This window comes from Trichechus manatus, unplaced genomic scaffold (assembly GCF_000243295.1).
Source record: "Trichechus manatus latirostris isolate Lorelei unplaced genomic scaffold, TriManLat1.0 scaffold00041, whole genome shotgun sequence".
Taxonomy (NCBI): Eukaryota; Metazoa; Chordata; class Mammalia; order Sirenia; family Trichechidae; genus Trichechus; species Trichechus manatus.
The window spans coordinates 11,548,543-11,571,525 of NW_004443977.1; the positions used below are offsets into that span (position 1 = coordinate 11,548,543).

Sequence of the window (22,983 nt, forward strand, 5' to 3'; positions counted from 1 at the left end):
ATTTAAAGAAAAGCAAAATGATTCAGCCTTGTATGGATCATGACAATACCAAACAGATGCAAATAAATATTAAAGTAATATATTTTAGTGTTGGAGCACAGCCCAAATTCTTTGCCCCAGAAAATTACATAAATGGTGTAGTGTGCATGTGGTTTATATTTAAGGTGTAATGAGCTGTTCAAATAGAGAAGGGCAGGCAACCATATTAAAAATAAACATCAAATTTTAACAAAGACACATCCACTTAGTTTGCAAACAGCCCTAATGGTTTCAGTTTATTGCAGCTACTCCAGCATATGACATCGTTGGTTGAAGCTCAATTTCCAATTTCAAAGTCTCCTAGTGAATCTGGAAAAGTTGCTGCGTGTAACTCTTTTGTGAAATAATTGTTCAACTGTGATCACATTAACAGAGTGAGCACAGTCTTTGATGAGAAGATAGAAGCAAGAGTAAAATAGGGAAGCAAGTGTATATATATTCTTCAGATTGTCTACCCAGGGCCACTGACTCGGAAGTCAGTCTCAATCAGTCTGTGACATGCATCATAATGGCATCTACTGAGTAGTGCTGTGGCATCCCCAGGTTCTGATGCCAGCAGGTTACACAGCGCGATCTGGAAAGCCTGAGGAGAAACAATAGGTGTACTGTACCCAAATTAGTTTAAAGACACCTGCAAGGTATATTGCAAATGCTCGTTAGTTCTCTCTCTCTCTCCCTCCCTCCCTGCTTCCCTTCTCTTTCTCTCTCTTCCTCTCCAAGCTTGGCATTTACTGTCTTATCTGCTTATAATGACACATCTACCCTGTTCTTTGCCTCTGTAAGTGGGTCTTTGTAACCAGGGAAATAACCTGATTCTCAGCTAAAGATATGCTGGGTGTTGCCTTTGCAAAAGATCAAGAAATGGAATCTATGATTCCAATAAACCCTTATGTTCTAGTTTATAGCTTATAAAGTATTACCTATCCCTGGGGTCTTCCGTGTTTCAACCAATAAAATGCCAACCAATGTTGCAATGAAACAGCTAATCCCAGATTTCTTCATTGCCCAGGGATCAGTCATTGGCAACTTCACTGCCCCGTAGATTGCTAGAGGATGAGGGTGCAATTGTATCACCTACTTGAACTGACCAATGAATGACTGGCCAAGGACCATTTTAGTGGCAGGTTTTCAACTTTACAGAAACAATATGACAAACCTAAACAAAGAAACAAGTTGAAATTATACTTGTTAGATCGTCTAACACCAGTCAGTGCATGAATTAGATCCTCAAATTAGTTACCCCAATATGTTTTCTGTTGGTATGGTCATAAAAATGAGTCTGGATTTCATCTAGTATCAAAATGATTTCAAGTCTCTTCTTGGGTTCTTATATTTCTTGTAGATTTTCCTTTCTAAATGTCAGATGCTATTTTTCAATGTCCATCAAGTGAGACTTTCCCAACTGTCTGAAACGTCTCTGATTTCTAAGAACTACAATGAAAAACTCCTAAAACAGAATTAAAAGAAAAAAAAAAAAAAGGTGGGATCCAAATATAGTTAGTTGCCTAAGACGAATTTAACATCTGGAATTTGCCTGGACACACTTCCTGCAGGGTAGGTCACTGGAGGCAGAGACAGGGAGGTGATCAATCCTGGGGTTACTTTGAGGCATACCTGCCTCTCAGATGTCCTGTAAGTAGCTGCACTGTCTCAGGCAGGAAATTCCATTATTCACCCCTCAACAGGGAGGAGTCCAGGATCTTCTGGGGAGTTTTGCATTTTATAAGGAGGACAAAACTGGGTGTGGGAGGGTTGCTTTACAAGGCATCGCTGAATACAAGAAAAAGGAGAACATGGGGCTAGACAGCATTAAAAGCCTGCTGCTGGTTGGGAAGAAAGCCTAAAAAGAGGTCAGTTTAAAGTAAAGGCAGGATAACAGACAAAAATCTCTATAGAAATTTTACACTAATATTGGAAAACTCATTTACATTTGAGGGGATGGGAATAACCTACCTAGTTATTACTAGAAAGAGAAAAAATATTTTCCTCTCTTTGCTATTTATTAAAATTATCTCATTGCCTATGTCAAATTTTCTATTTTTAAATTACTAAAGTAATTAATATATACATTAAAACAAATTCCAACAATACATAAGAGCATAGAGTTAAAGAAAAATCATTCTTCTTCATGCTTCTACTTTTCACTTTTAATTTTTACTCCTCGCCCTTATTTTAATAACTATTGAAAGTATATATCCTATAGTTTATAAACTTGCTTTTCAGATGGTGGTCTACAGACCAGCAGCATCAGCACCACCTGGGAGTTTGTTATAAACGCAGAAGAATTGCAGAACCCTTCCTGGCTGAATCAGAATCTGTATTTTAACAATATTCGTTGTGATTCCTATTTGTATTGAAGTTAAGAAGTCCTGGTATCTATCCTAGAAATCCTTTATACTATAGAAATACTAGCACATGTGCATAAAGATATATCATATTTTATACAAATAACGTGCACCTTCTATGTTTGTTTGCCAACTGTACCCTCCCCCTGCGAGGTATTTTCATAAGCGTGCTATGCTAATTTTTTTTACAGCAAAATGTAAAAAAAAATTGGCACAGCAGCACTTATGAAAATGCCTTGCAGGAGAAGGGCGCAGCTGGCAAACAAATATAGAAGGAATGCATTATTTGTGTAAAAATACAGTATGTATGTATTTGTAATAACAGGACATTAGGAACAGCAAAATGTCTGCCAGTAGGGAATAGATAAATAAATCATGATGCAGTCATAAGTTGGACGCTAAGCAGAGTGACTTCTTTCTCTTAGTCTCACCCAGTTACCCTCCAGGCAATGCTTACCCTCCCAAAGGCCCAATCATATGTTGTGGTAAATGAAAGCAATCTACCACAAGAGATGTTACTTGAATCCTTTAGGGATAGAAACATCTAGAGTCAAGTTTTTCAGCATCTTTTTTTTCTTTTTCGAGATTGTATATTATACAGTTATACATCATAATTTTCAGATTATATATTACAAAATAATATATAATGTAATAAATCAAAAGAATGCTCAAATTAGCCAAAAGTCTAATATCTCTCTTGAATCTCTCACTTTCCCTTCTCATTCCCTGTCCCTTCCCCTTAGTTGCCCAAGGGCGATAGAGGTGGAGGCTTACTCAGTTCAAAGGGAGTCAGATTTGCTCCAATGTGCCAAGAAGAGAGAGAACCCAAGTGTATGATCAGTCCACTAGTGGAGCCCTGTTTCCTCCCACTGTTGCTTCAGTTGTTGCTTGTTGTTGTTAGCTGCTACCAGTTGGCTCCTATTCATGGTGAACCCATGCACAACCAGCCTGGACCATTGTGATGCATGATGAGGAAATTGGCTGATATTTGGAAGTAGATCATCCCTCTTTTCTTCCTAGTCTGTCTTAATCTGGAAGCTCTGCTGAAATTTATTTGGCATCATAGCAACATGCAAGCCTCCACTGATGGATGGGTGGTGACTGTGCTTGAGGTGTATTGGCTGGGAATCAAACCTGGTCTCCCACATGGAAGGCAAGAATTCTACCACTGGACCACCACTGCCCTCTCAGTTGTTTCTACCTGGGCTCATTGTTGAGCCAGGTGGTTGCATGCAGTCTGATCCATCCTGTCTATAATGGCAAGGTTGCCTGTACTGTGTCTGAAGCTTGTCTAGACAACAGGGATATTTGCAGAGCACATGAACCCACTCTCAATGTTACCCACTCACAAGTGGGTTCTACAGGCTTCCCTTCACTGCTTGGCTATTGATCCTGAAGCACATTCACCCTGTCTTAGTGACTGAGTTCTAAGAGCCTTCAGCCTAACCATGTGCTATGTGGAGGCTATGTCTTTGTGGATCAGTCTTCTACAAGAGAGAACAGCCTGGAGAGAGATACTTTAACTCACAGGTCCTCAATCCTGGATCCCCTGGGAACATTAAATAATGCTGTCACCCATGCCCTGCCCTCACTCCCCCTGAGGTTCAAATTTAACCTGTGAAAACATCTCAAGGAGATTTCATTTAATTATCACAACAACTGTATAGGGATTGTTGTTTGTTGTTGTTGGGTGCCGTTGAGTCAGTTTTGACTCATATTGACCCCATGTGACAGTGACAGAGTAGAACTGTCCCATAGGATTTTCTAATTGTAATATTTATGGGAGCAGATCACCAGGTCTTTCTCCTGTGGACTTCTTGGGTGGTTTCAAACCACCAACCTTTTTGTTAGCAGCTGAATGCTTAACTATTGTACCACCAGGGCTTCTTTGTAGAGGGGTAGGGCTGAAGAATTGAAGTCCTTTAAAGCCCCAGAATGAGACCCCAGGTCCCCTGCCTAAAGGCCCGTTGCTAACCCACCACTCACTGTCAGTTTGGAAGCAAGGCTTGCAGTTCAAGCCCTAGAATGCTGCTAAGCTCCATCTTTCCAGTATGGATCTGACCACCGGATGTGTCTGTGACTTGGGGCTCAAAAGTGTGAGTGACAGACAACATGCCTTCTGAGTTGGCAGGTCTGGATTCTCCATTCAGAGCACAACCTGAGAGCCATGAGACACTCCTGCTGGGAAAGAGGAAAAAGACTGCAGCGTTCAATATTTTTTCTTAAAATGTAAAGTTAATGGAGCAGCCTGACTAATATAATTTATTTATTTTGATCTCTAATATATTGTTTGATATGTTAGGATGCATTTTAAATTAGCTACAGTAAACTAGAAAGAAATGTACTGAGATCATTCTAAGAAAGGCTATTTTTTTTTAATATAACAAGAATTATTTTTCAATTTGATATGGAATTCAGATACCGGTAGAAGGAGCTATTGTTGGATGGTTCGGATGTATGAATAGATGCTTTTTTGGACAGGATCTGTGAGGACTGGGTGTGGATTACTAAGCCATTTACAGTTCATTACTGCATTGTATGTATTCATATCCCTTCCATTTTATCACATCGTGAGGCCAAGAATTTTTTAAAAAGGTCATTGAGCTTTCAGAAGCTATGAATTATGGTGAAAGCATTGTTCTTTCTCTGACTTTAATGTGCTCATTTAGAGAAAAGTTACAGGAAAATACTTTTGCGTAAACTCTCAATCTGACCCTCCTGCAATCCCTCACATAAAATACCTTGTCATTAATGACTTTTGGTATTCTGCATTCTTATTGCTGATTACATAAATGTTTTACTAACCTACGCTAGCATCCAGAGCAAAAGGATGTTTGTCAGTTTTAGAATTATATCAAATTGTAAAAACTCAGGCACTGACTCACCAGAACAATTTCAGATTGCTGGGGAATTCTTGAATCAATCAGAGAGGGCAGGGAGAATTTCACCTGGTAAGTGTCAAGTACAGAAGATGAAGTCATTTGGTTTTCATTCTAAAGAGTGAGATAAAATGTTGACCTATTGTCTTGTTGGGTGACTTCTGAGGCATGGCTATGTTGAGGGGTGGCTAATGATCAATGGAATTTAATAGTAACATAAGGAAAAAGTTGCCCCCCCAAAATAAAAATGTAAAAGATTAAAGCACAATACTTTTTAAGCTAGTTGTTAAATATTTATTTCCCTTTTCTTTCTATTTCTTAAGAAGGAAAAGAACAGAGTAAGATTTAACAAGATGGATTGACTTGAGGAACATGTAATATTATTTCAGCATTTCAAACAACCTCATTCCTAGTAGTCATTACAGAATGATACAGAATACTATGTGTAATTCTAGAATTTGATCATATGAGTATCATAATCATAATTTCATTAAAAAGAATGTTAACAAAGAAAGGTTGACAGCATAATATTTATTGGAAATCGAGAGTCCAAACCAGGCATTTTCTGATCGAATCACTACTTAGACAGGAGTTGTGATCTGTGGTCATCTGGGCTTTGAGATTGTTACGTTTCATAAAATGGGTATCTCAGAAAATGTTGCTCATGATGAACACTTACACGGGAGTATATGAAACAGAAAATATTTTTTGCATCATATATCGATAATGGAATGGCCTAATTCTCATTGATCTGTGGCTAAATGGAAAGTGGCAGAGCTGGAGACGTGTGCATTGAAGAACCCTGAAGCCTCCCACAGTCCATGGGCTGTCAGCTCACACAGGACAGTTCTATGCACGGGACTTCTCCCTTTACTGGGTTTCTATATCCCTAGAAGTCTGAGAGGAACTAAAAAAAATGCATATATTGTAGTTTTTAAAGACCAAATGGCGATCAAGTCAACAGACAGTACGAAAGAAGGACAGTAAATCTTAACTGAATTTCTATTAATTAATAAAGAAGACTGTTAATAAACTCACAGGTGTCAGGTTTGTGAATAGTTTTTAAATTAAATTGATCTTTTTGGGAGCATTTTTCTTTAAGCATGGAAAAGTAATTTATTTGAATAATCTATTCGCGACAAGAAAACAAACCAAAAATCAGCAAAGGAAAGTATCAGCAACTATGATGTCCCCGTTGAATTCTGTTATGAAGAAAGACAAGATAAATGTACTCTGAGGCTACAGAATGACTTCAACGAAAGAAACCATAAAAAACACAGCCCCCAGACCTGTAGGCCTCGAACACCCATTTTCCAAAAGTCACTTTGCAGATCTACAGCTAGCCTGGAGCGGGCAGAGCACAAACTTTGGCCCCAGGCTGGCACGCAGAGATTTGAATCCTGCGGGCAAGTCAACTCCTTTAGTTTTTACTCTTGGCAAGTGGGGATGATAGTGAAATTAAAATTAATAACATATATGAATTTCTGTGCACTTTAGATTTAGCCTGTTTTTCAAAAAATGCAGTTTCATGCATCCAACTTGCAGTACTGAAAATATGATTGTTCGAACCTGACTTCTCTCTATCTCGTCGGTGTCCACCTGCCCTGACCTCACTCTCTAGCCTTTTTTTTTTTTTTCCACACAGTAAGATGGAGGATCATACTTGAATGAAAGAACAAGCACATTTATTAAGTATAGAATGCATGGCAGATACTTTACTAAGAGACAGATGCCCTAGGGTTGTTTGGAGACTTGCTGAGAAAATAGGGACATAAATATCAATTCATACTATCACATGGCCAGTGCTGTGATGGATTATGAACAAAATGCTGTGGCGACAAAGAGGATGGACCAGCTGAATCTTTTTGGAAAGGGATGGATGCAGGCCCAGGAGTCAGGAAGGTCTCAACATGGGATGTGGCATTTGGTCTGGACTTTAAGGGATGTGATGATGTTCACCAAGCAGAGAGGGCAAAGCAGAACAAGAAGAAAGGATCTCATGTGCAAAGACACAAAGGTATAAAACAGCATCTTATGGTCAGTATGGCTGGAAGGTAGAGTGGGAGGTGGGGAGAAGGAAGGGGAGGGGGAACAGAGGGAGCAGGAGGGAGTGCCTAGCGATGAGGCTGGCAAGAGTCGTATTGTGAGGGACTCGGTATCCAGCATAATATGAGAGACTTTTAGGCAGTTTTTAAAAATCTTTTTTATAATGTGAAATAAACACATATATTAAAAATGCACAAAATAAAAATGTATGGCATAACAAATCACTTTAAAGTGAATACCCACATAACCACCACCAAGGTCAGGAAATTAAAAGTTTCTAGCCCCCTAGAAGCCTGCTTCTGCATGCTTCTTTCCCACCACAACCACTTCCTCCTCCATAGAAGAAAGCTCTGTTTTGACTTTATGTCATCTCTTCCTTGCTTTTCTTTATGATCTTAGCACCCGGAGTGGGCAGAATAATGGCCCCCAAAGATGTCCATGTTCTAATCCTTGAAACCTGTGAATATGTTACCTTATGTGGCAAAAGGGGCTTAGTAGATGTGATTATGTTAATAATTTTGAGATTGGGAGAATATCCTGGATTATCTGGGTGAACTGAGTATAATCACAGAGCTTCTTATAAGTGAAAGAGAGAGACATGCGGGTGAGAGGAGATGTGAGGAAGGAAGCAGAGGTCAGAGTGAAGCAATTGCTTGAAAAGGGCGGCTAGCCGAAGTATACAGGCAGCCTTGCAAGCTGGAAAAGGCAAGGAACTAATTCTCCCTAGGGCTTAGAGAAGAAACATAGGCCTGCTAACAGCTTGATTTTAGCCCTGGAAGACCCATTTTAGATTTCTGACCTTTAGAACTATAAGATAATAAATTTGTATTTTTTAAAGCCACTAAGTTTGTGTTAATTTGTTACAGCAGCAACTAGAAACTAATATAACATCCAGTGTACATCCCTACACAGTATAATTTAGTTTGCCTATTTTTAAACTTTCTGTTAATGGAATCATTGGGAAGTGTTGCTTTTTGTCTGCTTTCTTTTTCTGAACTCTATGCTGCTGAACTTGTTAGTTGCTGTTGAGTTGACCCCTGACTTATAGCGACTCCATGAACAATGGAATGAAATACTGCCCTGTTCTGGGCCATCCCCATGATGTGTTTTTACTGTCACCATCCATAGAATTTTCATTGGCTGATTTTTGGAAGTAGATTGCCAGGCCTTTCTTCCTTGTCTGAGTTAGTCTGGAAGCGTCACTGAAACCTGTTCAGCATCATAGCAACACGCAAGCCTCCACTGACAGACGGGTGGTGGCTGAGCATAAGGTGCATTAGTTGGGAATTGAACCTGGGTCTCCCGCATGGAAGGCAAGAAATCTACCACTGAACCACCACTGCCCCAGTGTTGTTATTGAACTTAGGCCATTCTAAGGCAGGAAAGTGACGTGACCAGATCTACATTTCAGAAGTTTACCTTGATGTCAGTGTTCTGCCACCAACCTAGGGAATGCAGAGGCTGGGGGCAGCAAGACCTAGCCAGAGGCAAATGCAACAGGCCCGGCAAAAAATGGCCAGAATCTGAAATAAGACAGTGGAAACAGAGAATGGGGAGAAGAATTCATAATTGATGGGAGTTAGAACTCGGAGTTGCTAAGAATTGATATCCAAATAGATATAAGAGATGAGAAAGTAGAAGTATTCTAGCTTGGGCAACCGTGGGGGTAGAGGATGGTGAAGACAGGAGAAGAAAGATAACATCTTGGGGTTGAGATACTTGAAGCTCATGCTAGTGGGTGTTTCCAGATGTCAAGAACTTCCACTTGAGGATAACATTCTTGCTGTTGGGTTGCCCTTCTGTTCAGGTCATCCAGGTGTAGCGAGAGCAATAGAGACTTCAATGAATGAATATAGCCTTAAAATAAGATGGATATGTCCTGCCTTATCTTCAGTAATGGATAATTACTTTGTTGTTCAATGTCATTTAATTTCTACTCTCCCCTTTACTGCTCCTATCACATAATAGGTGAAATTGTATCTCACACTCAGGGTGATATAATATTAGCCTTTGTAGAGGCACATTTCCAGAGAATCTTCTTAGGCAGCTGATTTAGGCACTTGTCAGGCTTACCACACAATAGATAAATGTTTTCTTCATGTAGCCTAATATAACAGGGTATCTGCCTCTGAATGGAAGTGTTACCAGATAGTCTGGGCAAACTGTCTGTTTATTGCATCTGACAGGTTTATTGCTTTATCAGTTATTTGCTTAGGGAGGATTTTATTATATGTAAAATACTGACATAAATTATGGGGAGGAGAATTGATTTTTTTTTTACATAGGTTTGATTCATTTTTCATTGTTTGTATGTGACAAGTTTGATATTGCACATTTTCTCCTAGTGTATTTATTTAGTTTACAAGTTATTTCCCTAGTTCTACAAATACTGGTATTATTTTTTAATTCTTCTATTCTTGTGATTGCTCATGTTCCTAAACTAAGTCACATATATAGTTAATAAATAAAAATTATTTGTATATTATATATACATATGTTGTTGTTGATTCCAACTAATAGCGACCCTATATATATATACACATATAGAAATAAAATATATAGTTACTAAAAATAAATATTTATTTTAATAAGTAAATTAACTCTAAGAGGGGTTCTGTACCTCAAAACTAGGATGTATGATATGCCAGTTTCCCTCCCTCAGTTGAGAGAGAAGCAGAAATAGAACCTAGCTGGGGAAAGGTTGGAGCCCTGGTGGTGCAGTGGTTAAGAGCTCAGCTGCTAACCAAAAGGTCGGCAGTACGAATCCACCAGCCACTCCTTTGAAACCCTATGGGGCAGTTCTACTCTGTCTTATAGGGTTGCTATGAGTTGGAATCAACTCGATGGCAACAGGTTTGGTTTTTTTGGTTTGGGGAAGGGTTATGAAGGTCATCAAGGTTATGTAGATCCCAGGGTTTTCAACATAGACAGCAGCCTGGAAGTCATTCTCATGAGGTTCAGCATGTGGAGGTCAGAATCTAGAAGACACATCTGGATTTCAAGTCAAGCAGAGCTTAGAATAAATAAAATATGGTCAGTTGGTTGTTGTTATCAGTTGCCACTGAGTCAGATCCAACTCATGGCAACCTTATGTATAACAGAAGGAAACATTGACTGGTCCTGTGCCATCTTCATGATTGTTGGTATGCTTGAGTCCATTGTTGTGGCCACTGTGTGTTTTAAGTGTCTTCCAACCTAGGGGGTTCGTCTTCCAGATCTTGGTAGAGAGATTCAAATACGCAAATACTGAGCATGGGTGAGTCGGCAACAGATTGCACAAATTCAGTCACAGGAAGTTGTACCAGGTAAAACGATGCCTTTTACTGCTTATGTGGGCCCATGCTTTTCTGCTAAATCCTTCAGAGGATTACCCTTAGGCTATTGGAATTGCCTCATTCCAACGGAGATCTTAAAGGGCTGGGAAGTTACACCTCCTAGGGGCAGTAACACCTCCATAACCTATGACTGACAGATGAAGGATACAAGAAGTCCAGCTCCTCTGCCTTGAGATGAGACAAATGCTGAGGTACACTTTATACTCCATAGCTCCTCTGACATCAGGCTGAGGCTGGACTTCAGCCAAAATTGCACCATTGCTTGACTCCTTTCCCTTCCTTATTCTGCTCCCCTAACTCCTGTACTGGTTTCTCCCAGGGGCAGTCCCTTACTAAATCACATGCACTTGACTCCTTGACTCAGAGTTGGCTTCTTGGAAAATCTACTCTACAAGCAGTAAGCCAATAGCCATGGCAACAGGGTTATAAGAGCAAGAATAGTAGTGATCATAAAATTATATATGTGTGTGTGTGTATGTGTGTATATATTAGCTATTTTTCATTCAATGTTAGTTATTATATATGCATGTATGTGTATATATAAATCTGTATATAATAGCTAACTTTGACTGAATTCTCACTATTTTCCAGGCATGGTACTAATTGTCTTATATGCAGATATTTATTGAATTCTTCTGGCTAAATAATAGAAAATAGGGCTTTAGAGAGAGGTCAGAAAGACCTCACATCATTAAAGCATATTTAGCAGTGAGAATTAGATTTTAGGAGTACTTATCTCAATCGGCTTCACCTCCACCCCTACCCAAGCCAGAATATGTCTGACTCTGAACCTATATGTAGAATGATGTAGATTTATCTGCTTGGATAAATCAACGCTTGGGATAGGAAGCAAGGCTGATCACTTGCAGCCATGTGGGGCTGTTAGCTTTTTTCAGTTCTATGGCCATAGACCTATACTTGATTCTAGTCAGCAGTCTTGCAAATGAATGATTTTGGAGTTATTAGGGCATTCAATAGACAGTTGGGGCAATTCCAATACTACAGCTAAAACAAAACAATAGAAATTTTGCTTGGCATCTAGTTGACAGATGTTAATTGTATTGAACAACCATATTGGATTGTGAATATATTCAGGTAATGACACAGGTAATGTGTATAGTAAACGGAGAGTGAGGAACATGTTGTGTGTACAAGGAACAGTGTCAGGATATAAGCCTTGGACCTTTTCAAGCAGGACTAACCACTTATCTCTGTATGTGGCCTGGGTCACTAGAACATCCACTGTCCAGAGGTGTCATAACCATTATTCAGAAGTTTTTGAATTCTACAATCAAACACTTTGAGGGACAGAGTAGCAGGGGTAGGGGTCTGGGGACCCTGCTTACAGGGGACATCTCGGTCAATTGGCATAACAAAGCTTATTAAGAAAATATTCTGCATCCTACTTTGGTGAGTGGCATCTGGGGTCTTAAAAGCTTGCAAGCGGCCTTCTAAGATGCGTCAATTGGTCCCAACCACTTGGAGTAAAGGAGAATGAAGAACACCAAACACACAAGGAAAGTATTAGCCCAATAGACAGAAAGGGCCACATAAACCAGAGACTTCATCAGCCTGAGACCAGAAGAACTCGATGGTGCCTGGCTACCACCAATGACTGCCCTGACAAGGAACACAACAGAGAGTCCCAGATGGAGCAGGAGAAAGGTGGGGTACAGAACTCAAATTCTAGTGAGAAGACCAGACTTAATGGTCTGACTGAGACTGGAGGAACCCCAGAAAGCATGGCCCCTGGATTCTCTATCAGCCCAGAACTAAAACAGTTTCCGAGGCCAACTCTTCAGACAGGGATTGGACTGGACTGTGGGACATAAAGTGATACTCATGAGTGTGCCTCTTAGCTCAAGTAGATACAAGAGACTAAATGGGCAGCTTCTTTCTGGAGGTGAGATGGGAAGGCAGAGAGGTTTAGGAGCTGGTTGAATGGACATGGGGAATCAGGGATAGAAAGGAGGAGTGTGCTGTCACAGTATGAGGAGAGCAATTAGAGTCATATAACAAGGTATGTATAAATTTTTGTATGGGAAATAATAAAAAAATTAAAGAAAAAAAGAAGTTTTTGAATTCTTATGTATTTGGTAGTAGAATAAGAAATTGAGTTAAAAAGAGAAGTTTACAGAGAACTTCAAGGTATTTCTTATCGAAAGGAATGCAGTGTGGTCAAAGAATGACAGGTTGAGTCATGGAGTGTGGATTCCAGTCGGACTCTATCACCATATACATTAACCTTGAGAAAGCCATTTTTATTCTCCCCAGGGTCTGGATTTCAGAGTTCCCAATTTGTGAAACCAAATCAATACGCAATGTTTGGAAAGCCTCTTTCTCAGTGACCCTCAACCTTCTTTTCTTAGTGAGAATTATATGTGTTGTGATATCACATATACTGGTACAGAGCCCTCAGTAAAAATTTATGTAAGCACATTTACTATTTTGTATAAAAAATTCACTGAAGTATAATACTGAAAAATACAAAACATAACATAGCTCAATGAATGTTCTCAAAGTGAACAGACCCATGTAACCAGTACTCAGGTCAAGAAACAGAATTTACCAGAATCCTGGAAGTACCTGGCTCTGGTATACAGGGATCAGAATAAATACAAAGATGCAGCCAATCTACTGAATGATGCCTTGACATCTGTGAAAAGACTTTGGGCAAAGATCACCATACAGTGGCAGCGACACTCAACAATCCTGCAGCGCTGTATGGTGAAAGACGGAAGTACAAGGAAGCCTAGCTGCTGTGCAAAAAAGGCTCTGGAGATCAGAGAAAAAGTTCTGGGAAAGGATCACCCAGATGTTGTCAAGCAGTTAAATAACCTGGCCTTGCTGTGCCAGAACCAGGGCAAGTACGAAGAGGTGGAGTATTACTACCAGCGAGCTCTGGAGATGTACCACACCAAACTGGGGCCTGACAACCCCAACGTGGCCAAAAACGAAAAACAACCTGGCATCCTGCTATCTGATACAAGAAAAATTCAAGCAAGCAGAAACACGGTACAAAGAGATTCTCACTCGTGCACACGAAACGGAGTTTACTTCTGTAGACGATGAAAATAAACCCATTTGGATGCATACTGAAGAAAGAGAAGAATGCAAATGAAAGCAAAAGGATGGGACATCTTTTGGCGAGTAGGACATCCGGTACAAAGCCTGCAAAGTTGACAGTCCAGCTGTCACAATGACTTTAAAAAACCTTGGTGCACTTTACAGACGCCAAGGCAAGTTTGAAGCTGCAGAGACTTTAGAGGAAGCCGCCATAAGGTCGCGCAAACAGGGTCTCGACGCTGTGCACAAGCCGGAAGTGGCTGATATGCTCAAGGACTCTGAAAGCTCGGAGAAGTGGCGCAGCCAGAAGAGCCTCAACACCTACGTGGTCAAGTGCGAGAGCGCTTCAGATGGCGGCGAGGAAGACAGCACCGGATTTTTCAAGCGCAGAGGTTCCTTTCGCAAACTCTGGGCTTCCATTAGACGTAACAGCGAGAATAGACGTAACAGCGAGAAGCTGGTTCCGAAGCTGAAAGGAGGAAGCTCACGAGAGAGTGAACCCAAGAACCCGGGGTTAACTATCTTTTCTAGCCCTGCTGATCCTCGCCTCCTCCCCTTCTCCCCCAGACGTGTCTACAGGCCGCCCCTCATCTTCTCCAGACGGTGTCTACAGCCAGCCCTCAGCACAGCCCTGCTCACCCCTAGGCTGCAGACAGCACACCCCAGCTTAGTTCCCAGAGTATAACTGCTGGAAGGCTCTGTAGTTTCGGTGGAATCTTTTCCCAGGACAGGCTGAGAAATCATTGTGAAATTTCCTGTTTAGAGACCAGAAGAGCTGAGGACTTAAAGAGGAATTTATCCAACTCTGATTTTGTTACATGTTCAAAGAAAGCCTTAGCAATGAAAAACAGGGATTTAATATTAAGACATCGAGCATATTAAATTTGTTTACTCTAGATATACATTAAGGAACCTTGGTGGGTCAGTGGTTAACCACTTGGCCACGAACCGAAAGCTCAGCAGTTCGAACCCAACAGCAGTTTCAAGGGAGAAAGAACTGGAGATCTGCTCCCGTAAAGATTGCAGCCTACAAAGCCCTGTGTGGCAGTTCTACCCTGTCGTATGGGGTAGCTATGAGATGGAATAGACTCAACGGCAATAACAACAACAACGAGTCCCCATTCTCAAAAATAATCCCTGTCCTGACTTCTAACACTATAACTAAGTACTACCTGTTTTTAAACTTAATATAAATAGAATCAAACTACATGCACTCTTCCGTGTAGGCTGTTTTTAGGCAATATTGTTTGTAAGATTCATCCATGTTGCTGTATATAATTGTAGTTTGTTCATTCTATTTGCTATATAGTATTTCTATTGTATGAACATGACTCAGTTATCTGATCTATTGTAAAGGGACATTTGGCTTATTTCTAGGTTTTTATTTAATTTAATTTATTTATTTTTAACTATTACCAAAAGTGTTTCTATGCACATTCATTCTTATGTCTTTTGCTGAACATGTTGAGCGTTTCTGATGAGTGTATACCTACAAGTGAAAGACTGAGTCCTAATGCATGCATATATTTAGCTTAAGTTGATACTGCCAAAAAAAAAATTCCAGAGTGGTTGTACAGGGATATTGCACTTTAACCTATAAAAGAAGGCAAAGAAAGTCCCTGAGCTGATTAGAACATCCCTCTCTTGGTAAGCTAGTGAGTGTGTACTAGAGGTAAGTACCTATTAAGCTAGAGGTGAGTGTCAGACAACAACAGAAATGAGAAAACCATGCTTATGAGTAAAAGAGTTAGAGGCTGTGGGAAGGCAGGAGTGTCTGCCAGGCTAAGAATAGGGAAGAATCTCCCACAGGTAACTAGAAAATGAAGCTGCACATGAGGGAGGCAAGAGAGGGCTAGCTTGGTGGCCATTATTTGGTTTTCATAGGCGTCCAGGAATCTGTAAATTTTTCTAGCATTGAATACCTGACCAAGTGCCCTCCCTACCTCTGGGAAGGAGAACTGGCTAATGAGCATGACAAAAGCAAGCCCAGGCAGGAGACAGGTGATTTAGGCCAAGGATTGCACATTAAGGATCTTGGGTTGGCCATAATCCATTTGGTCTGAGAATCAGAGATGTGGTTAAGAAACAATTTGTAACAAGGAGTAGATAAAACCACTGTGGCTGTAATTGTTCAAGAAGGTTCCTTATAATTCATTCTCCCCATTATCGCCCTTACTTAATATCTTTAAGCACAAGGATGACTTTTCGTGTGGTTTCTGCAGTATAGAATGTAGAATGAGTAATTTGCAGACAAAAGCCAAGACAATCACTGGAGACGCTGGCCACAAAGAGTCTTTCTTGGTTCACCTTCTGTTAAATCTGCAGATCTAGGACTTTGAAGACAAGAAGAAAAGGGGTGGAGAGATGGGCAACTTTTAGGGAGAAAACATTAGCAAATGGCAGGAATTGGTCAGGGAAAAGGGTAGGACCCAGAATATCACTTAGTGGGCTCTTTCCTGCCATGTTTCTATCCAAATCTGCATTTATAATTCCCAGAGTATATAATTATGTATTTGTAATGGGCTTGTTTCATTTTGACCTCAATTCAATGATATCAATGTGTGCCCATTGATCAGTGACAGAACATTATGGTTGACGATTGGATTGTTGTGTGTCTATAAAACCTATAAAAACAGGTCAAATTCACAGAGGAGGGCTGCTGTGAGGTGGGTTTAATGAGATGAGGAATTATCTGGGTTGTTTCAGTGTGTTATTACTGAGAAAGGGGCATAGTTGCTGTTCTAGCACCATTTGTTGAGAAGACTAATCTTTCTATACTGATTTGTGCTGTACCTTTGTTGAAAATCGGTTGTCCATATATGTGTGGATCTATTTTTGGACTCTATTCTGTTTCATTGATCTATTCTCTTATTGCCAATATCACACTGTCTTGATTATGGTAGCACTAAAATATGTCTTTAAATCTGGTAGTGTTAGCCCTCCAGCTTTTTCTGCTATTTTAAACTTGTTATTCTAGTTCCTTTACATTTCCATGTGAATTTTGCAATTAGATTTTCACAATATCCAAAAATTCTGCTGACATGTTGAGTGAGGTTGTATGGATTAAATAGATCAAATTGAGGAGAATTGGAATCTTAATAACATTGAGTCTTTTGATACATGACCATGGCATATTTCTCCATTTATTTAGATTCAGTTTACTTTTACTCAGTAATGTTTTGCAGTTTTAGTACATAGGTCTTGTACAACTTTTGTTAGATTTATCCCTAAGTATTTCATATTTTTGATGCTGTTGTAAATGGCAGCTTTTGTTTATTTCAATTACTGATTGTTCATAACTAGTAGATAGAAATATAGTTGACTTTGTATATTAATCTTCTATCCTGCAACATTTCTAAACTCTATTATTAGGTCTAGTAATGCTTTTTGCTAGATTCCATCAGTTTTTCTACATAGACAATCATGCCATCTCTGAATAAGGACTCTTTTACTTCTTCCCTTTCAACCAGATGCCATTTATTTGTTTGTTTATTTATTTTGCCTGATTGCACTGGCTAGAACCTCCAGTATAATGTTGAATAGAAGCCATTGGAGCAGACATCCTTGTCTTCTTCCCGATATTGGGGGAAAACATTCAGTCTTTTACTAGTAAGTATATTAGCTGTTAGTTTTTTGTTGAATGCTCTTTTCAGATTGAGGAAGTTATCTTCTACTCTTAATTTCCTGAGAGCTTTATCAAGAATGAATATTGGATTTTGTTAAATACCTTTTTTGTATCTATAGAAATGATCATATGCTTTGTTTTTAGCTTGCTAATATGGTGAATTACATTGATGATTTTCAAATGTTAAACCAACCTTATATTCCTTGAGTAAATACCTCTTGGTGTATTATTATATATATTATTATTATTATTTATTTGTTACTGGGGTCGATTTGCTAAAATTTTGTTTAGAATTTTTGCATCTCTGTTCATGAGGGATATGGTGGTAATTTTCTTTTCTTTATTATCTTTGTCTTGTTTTGGTATCAGGGTAATGCTGACCTCAAAGAATGACTTTGCAAGTATTTCTTCCTCCACAATTGCATAGAAGAGTTTGATAGGATTGGTATTATATCTTCATTGAAGGTTTCTTTCTAAAAGTGAAGCTGTCTGGGCCTGGAGTTTTCTTTGTGAGAAGGTTTTTAACTAAGTGTTCAATTAAAAAAAAAAATGTAGAGTTATCCATACAGTCTATTTCTCCTTGGGCAAACTTTGGTAATTTGTGTCTTACAAAGAATCTGTCTAGTCTATAGAATTTGTTGAATTTATTGATATAAAGCTTTTCATTATAGTCCCTTATTATCTTCTTAATATCTTTAGAATTGCTAGTGCTAGGTACCTCTCTCATTCCTGATATCTTTTTTTGTTTTCTGAATCAATTTGTCTAGAGGTTTGCCAGTTTTATTATCTAAAAGTACCAGCTTTTGGTTGCATTGATTTTCTCTATTGTTTTCTGTTTTCTATTTCATTGATTTTTTTTTATCTTTATTATTTCGTCTCTTCTGCTTACTTTATTATTAATTTACTCTTTTTTCCTAATGTCTTGTGGTGGAAGCTGAAGTCATTGATTTGAGACCTTTCTTTTTTTCCAATACAGTTGTTTAATTTTGATATGTTGTATTTTTATTTTTATTCAGTTTAAAATACTTCTTAACTTCCCTTTTGATTTCTTCTTTGATCCATGGTTATTTAGAGGTCTGTTATTTGGTTTCCAAATATTTGGGGATTTTCCAGAGATCTTTCTGTTATTGATTTATAGTTTAATTCCACGGTGGTCAGAGAACATACTTTATATGACTTGAATCCTTTTAAATTTATTGAGCCTTGTTTTATGGACCAGAATACAGTCTACATTGGTAAGTGTTCCATGTGCACTTGAAAAGAATGTGTTTTTTGCTGTTGCTGGGTCAAGTGTTCTATAAATGTCTATTAGGTCAAATTGACTGATGGTGTTATCCAAGTCTTCAATATCCTTAGTGATTTTCTGTGTACTTGTACCATAAGTTATTGAAAGAGTGGTGTTGAAATCTCTGACTATACTTGTAGATTTGTCTTTTTCTTTTTTCAGATCTCTCAGTTTTTGCTTCATGCATTTTCAAGCTATGTTGCTGCTGTATAAACTTTTGGGATTGTTATGTCCTCCTGATGAATTGACACCTTTATTGTTATAAAATGACCTTCTTTAGCCCTGGTAATATTCTTTGTTATGTAGTTAATACAACTACTCCAGCTTCCTTTTGATTCATGTTAACACAGAATATCTTTTTCTATCTTTTTTACTTTTAACCTATTTGCACCTTTATATTTCAAGTGTGTTTCTTATAGGCAGCATTTAGCAGAGTCTTGCTTTGTATTTAATATGCATATGACCATTATATGATGGATTGAGTTGTGTCCCCCAAAAATATCTGTCAGCTTGGCGGGGTCATGATTCCCAGTGTTGTATGATTGTGTAATCTGCTGTGATTTCCTTATGTGTTGTAAATTCTGTCACTGTGATGAGGTTATACAGATGAGGTTGACAAGATTAGATAGTGTCTTAATGCAATCTCTTTTGAGATATAAAAGAGAGAAGCTAGCAGAGACACATGGGAACCTCATACCACCAAGAAAGCAGTGCTGGGAGCAGAGCGCATCCTTTGGACCTGAGGTTCCTGTGCAGAAAAGCTCCCAGACCAAGGGAAGACTGATGACATGGACCTTTCTCTGGAGCCAACAGCAAAAGCGTTCCCCTGGAGCTGAAACCCTGAATTTGAACTTGTAGCCTACTGGACTGTGAGAGCGTTAACTTCTCTTTGCTAAATCCATCCACTCGTAGTATTTCTGTTAGAGCAGCACAAGATGACTAAGACACGTTATGAACCCTGAGTTTTTGACTCTTGGATAAAATTTGATGATTGCCTGCTACTGACTTCAAAGACCTAGATTAGTGACTCTTCTTTGCTCTCTACTTTTTCCTTGCCCCACTCAGCATTTAAAGTTGAATGTATCCTACAATGAAGGTAAATCTAGCAGTTTTTCTCTTCCAGTCATAGGAAAGGAAAGATAACTCGTCTTAAGGAAGACGAAAACAATGACCCCTTTGGTCCATACAGCAGAGTTTTCTATCCAAGACAATATCCTCACTGTGTATCCTACACATAGCTTTGAGAAATACCAGTTTTCCCTTGAATTAAAGTTGAAGGAGGCTAGGGTTGGAAGTAAAATGTGTGAAACAAGACTAAGTGATTCTGACATAATTCCTTTGGCTTTATATTTATCCCTGTGGGAAAAGGGTTGTTAGAAATACTGGCTTTGCTACATGAGAGGCTGTGTTTCAAAAGCCATGGGAAAATAAGCATGACTAGATTAAAAAAAAAAAAAAATTGCCATCGTGTTGATTCTCACTCATAGTGACCCCATAGGACAAAGTAAAATTTCCTCATAGGGTTTCCAAGCCTGTAAATCTTTATGGAAGCAGATTGCCACATCTTTCTCCCATAGAGTGGCTGGTGAGTTTGAACTGCCCACCTTTTGGTTAACAAATGAGAGCTTTAACCTCTGCACCCACAAGGCTCCTATGAATAGATTATCCAGATATATTTATTTAATAGATACATAAAATGATTCTTTGATATTCTGAACATATTATAGGAAGGGATTTGTGGAGCCAAATAGTTGTCCGAAATATGCCATGAGCATAACATTGAAAAAGTGTTTTTTTCCGCAGAATACAGTTCTTATCTCTACAGTCAATATTTGATGCATGCTCATTGCTATTTCCTCATATTAGTGAAAAAGTGGATTCATCTGTAAGTGATTGATCATCACAGCTTTACTCTGCAGCATTAGGAGAAAGATTATAATGAGAGACTATGTACTTTAAACGCCATTCTGATTAGTAAGTGGCCTGATGGAATCAGAAAGATTGGAGTTGAATTTTCAAAAGTATCGCATTGCTTTGTTTCTTTAGCAGAGTCAAAGACAATAGATACGCCTTGTAAAACAAAATAAAAATTCTGCTAGTTGCTCTAAAGACTAAATAGAGGGTAAAAAGTGCACATTGTTTGTCTTTTTAAAGGAATTCCAATGTGAAACTCCGTTTGGTTTTATGGTTGGAGGAGACGTTTATTGACTGAATTGGCAATTTTACAAATTTACGGTATCCAATAAATGGAGAGATTAGAATGGAAATGTATAGACCATGGCTAATGACAGGTAAGAAACACGAGGGGCCTTAGCAAAAATAAGACTTGCAAGATTTTTCTACCAAAGCCACATCGGTTTCTTGTGAGAAGCATTTGCCAGGTTCAGTATTAACATAACTTTCTACGTTTGGTGTGCTGAGCTAGGAGGAATCTAAGGAAACACAAGGCATCCCTGTTGTCAGGAAACTTCAATCTAATTGGGGATAGCGGACACATCCTTAAAACGATAGTCAGTTTCAACTGTAAGCCTGAGGCACTCTGGGAAGGTAAAATTGAAGAGCTGATTCTAGAAGAAAGAATAGCATTTGTATTCTTACTATTGCTCAGAATGTTGAGTATTAAATGGATCCACCATCAGCTATTTATTGAGCTACTATCATGTGCTAAGTAATGTTCAGTAGCTAGTAATACAGCTAAGCTGTAAGTGAAACAAGTGTCCTCATGGAATTTATAAGCTAAAGGCAAAGTTGAGGAGAGTAAAATTTGAAAACAGTATGAAAAATGATATCTCTTCAAGAAAATACCCTTTCTCACAGATAAAAGACACCTCGCATATAGTTGGCATTTTATATACAAGTGTTGTATCTATATCATGTCCTTTCTGCTGAAAGGTTATTCTTCCCATTTGCCAGTGAGAAAACTGAGAGTCGGTCAAATTCTGTTGTTTAGCTAAAGTGGAAAAGCTTGGAATCAAATCTAGGCCTGTTTGATGCCAATGCCCATGTTCTTTTCTTGACACTGTGTTGCCTGTCTAGTTGGAATCCTTTGTTTGTTGGATTGTTCTCCAAGGGTACTTTAGCCAGGTCACATTCAAGCCATGTCTGTGAGAGTCCCCATACTCTGGCTCCTTTAAAAATACATCATAGGTCTTAAAGGTAATAGTCTCTCTGCTCTATAGGCTAAAGAGGATAAAACAGGGTACTTAGGAAAAACAGGAGAAGGATAACTGGACCACATCCTCAAATTATCTATGGAACAAGGCACATCTCTTCCTCTTCCATGGTGTGACTGATTGCAGGCACAGTGTCGAGAGAACTTGGCCATGGCTCATTTGGCCTGGAAGGCCCTCCAGGTTCAGTTTAGATGATTCATCAGGAAATGAAGCTCCCTCTTGCCAGTGGTTTGTGGAGCAATGGGGATGATTTGGAACCATGCCGAACATTTCCAGAATTGAAGTGGAGAAGTTACTGTGCTTATATTAAAAACTCAAATATAGGACACAGGCCAGGAAATGCTTTGAAGTTGCTCTTTATCTAGAGTGCTATATGATACAGACTTGATTTAATTGCCCACATGCCTGCTTAGAATGTATTTAAGCAGGCATAAAACTTTCACTACAGTTGACGTTTTCTCAAAAGCTGGTGAAAACTTTTCAGTGCAGATCTGAGGAGGGCAGACTGTTGGGCTCTGCAAGGAAGGTAGAAGGGATTCCATGATGGAATAATGGGGGTCAATTCAGAACAGTCCATTTGTCTATATTCTAGCTCATTCCAAGGGGACTGCAGGACAGCTTTCAAGAAGCTGGGCTTCAAAGCACCCAGGAGGCTCCTCAAATGGAAAGGAGTCCCATGACCAGTAGAAACCTCTTTAAGAAACTGTAAATGTGTGACCTTGAGGAAGAGGTGCACTTTCATGAAGAGAAAAAAGCCCCCATGGTAGCTGGCAGGATATTGAAGTCCAAGGAGTCTGACAGTGGTATCAAGCTGCGCTGTAAATCCTGGACATTCACCAGCCCCCAGGCTGTAGAATCTCTCCCAAGTTTTGCTTTGTTTCCTATCAATGGTGTTAAAAGCTCTGCCAATGTTCAGCAATTGTGTGAAGAGGACAATGCGTGCAGAGAAAAATCAGTACAGTATTGTTTTATTTTTATGCCCTACCCAGACAGAAAGATCTCATCTATTCATTGTAATACATTTGTCATTTTCATCTGAATAAATGCGAGGCTATGAGAAAATGCTGATACCAGTTGTCAGAGGAAACTATTTACAATTGTCTCTCCCTTCTTTCTGTAGGCATTTTCATTATAATCTTTTCAGCTTCACAGAGAGATGAACAAAACTCGTGCACTGAGTATTAAGCAGG

At 39.1% G+C, this 22,983-nt stretch overlaps 1 pseudogene; it reads left to right on the forward strand.

The window, feature by feature from the left end:
* The first annotated feature begins 11,742 nt into the window (after positions 1-11,742).
* Positions 11,743-14,395, forward strand: LOC101344785 (kinesin light chain 1 pseudogene; annotated as a pseudogene).
* Positions 14,396-22,983: the final 8,588 nt, after the last annotated feature.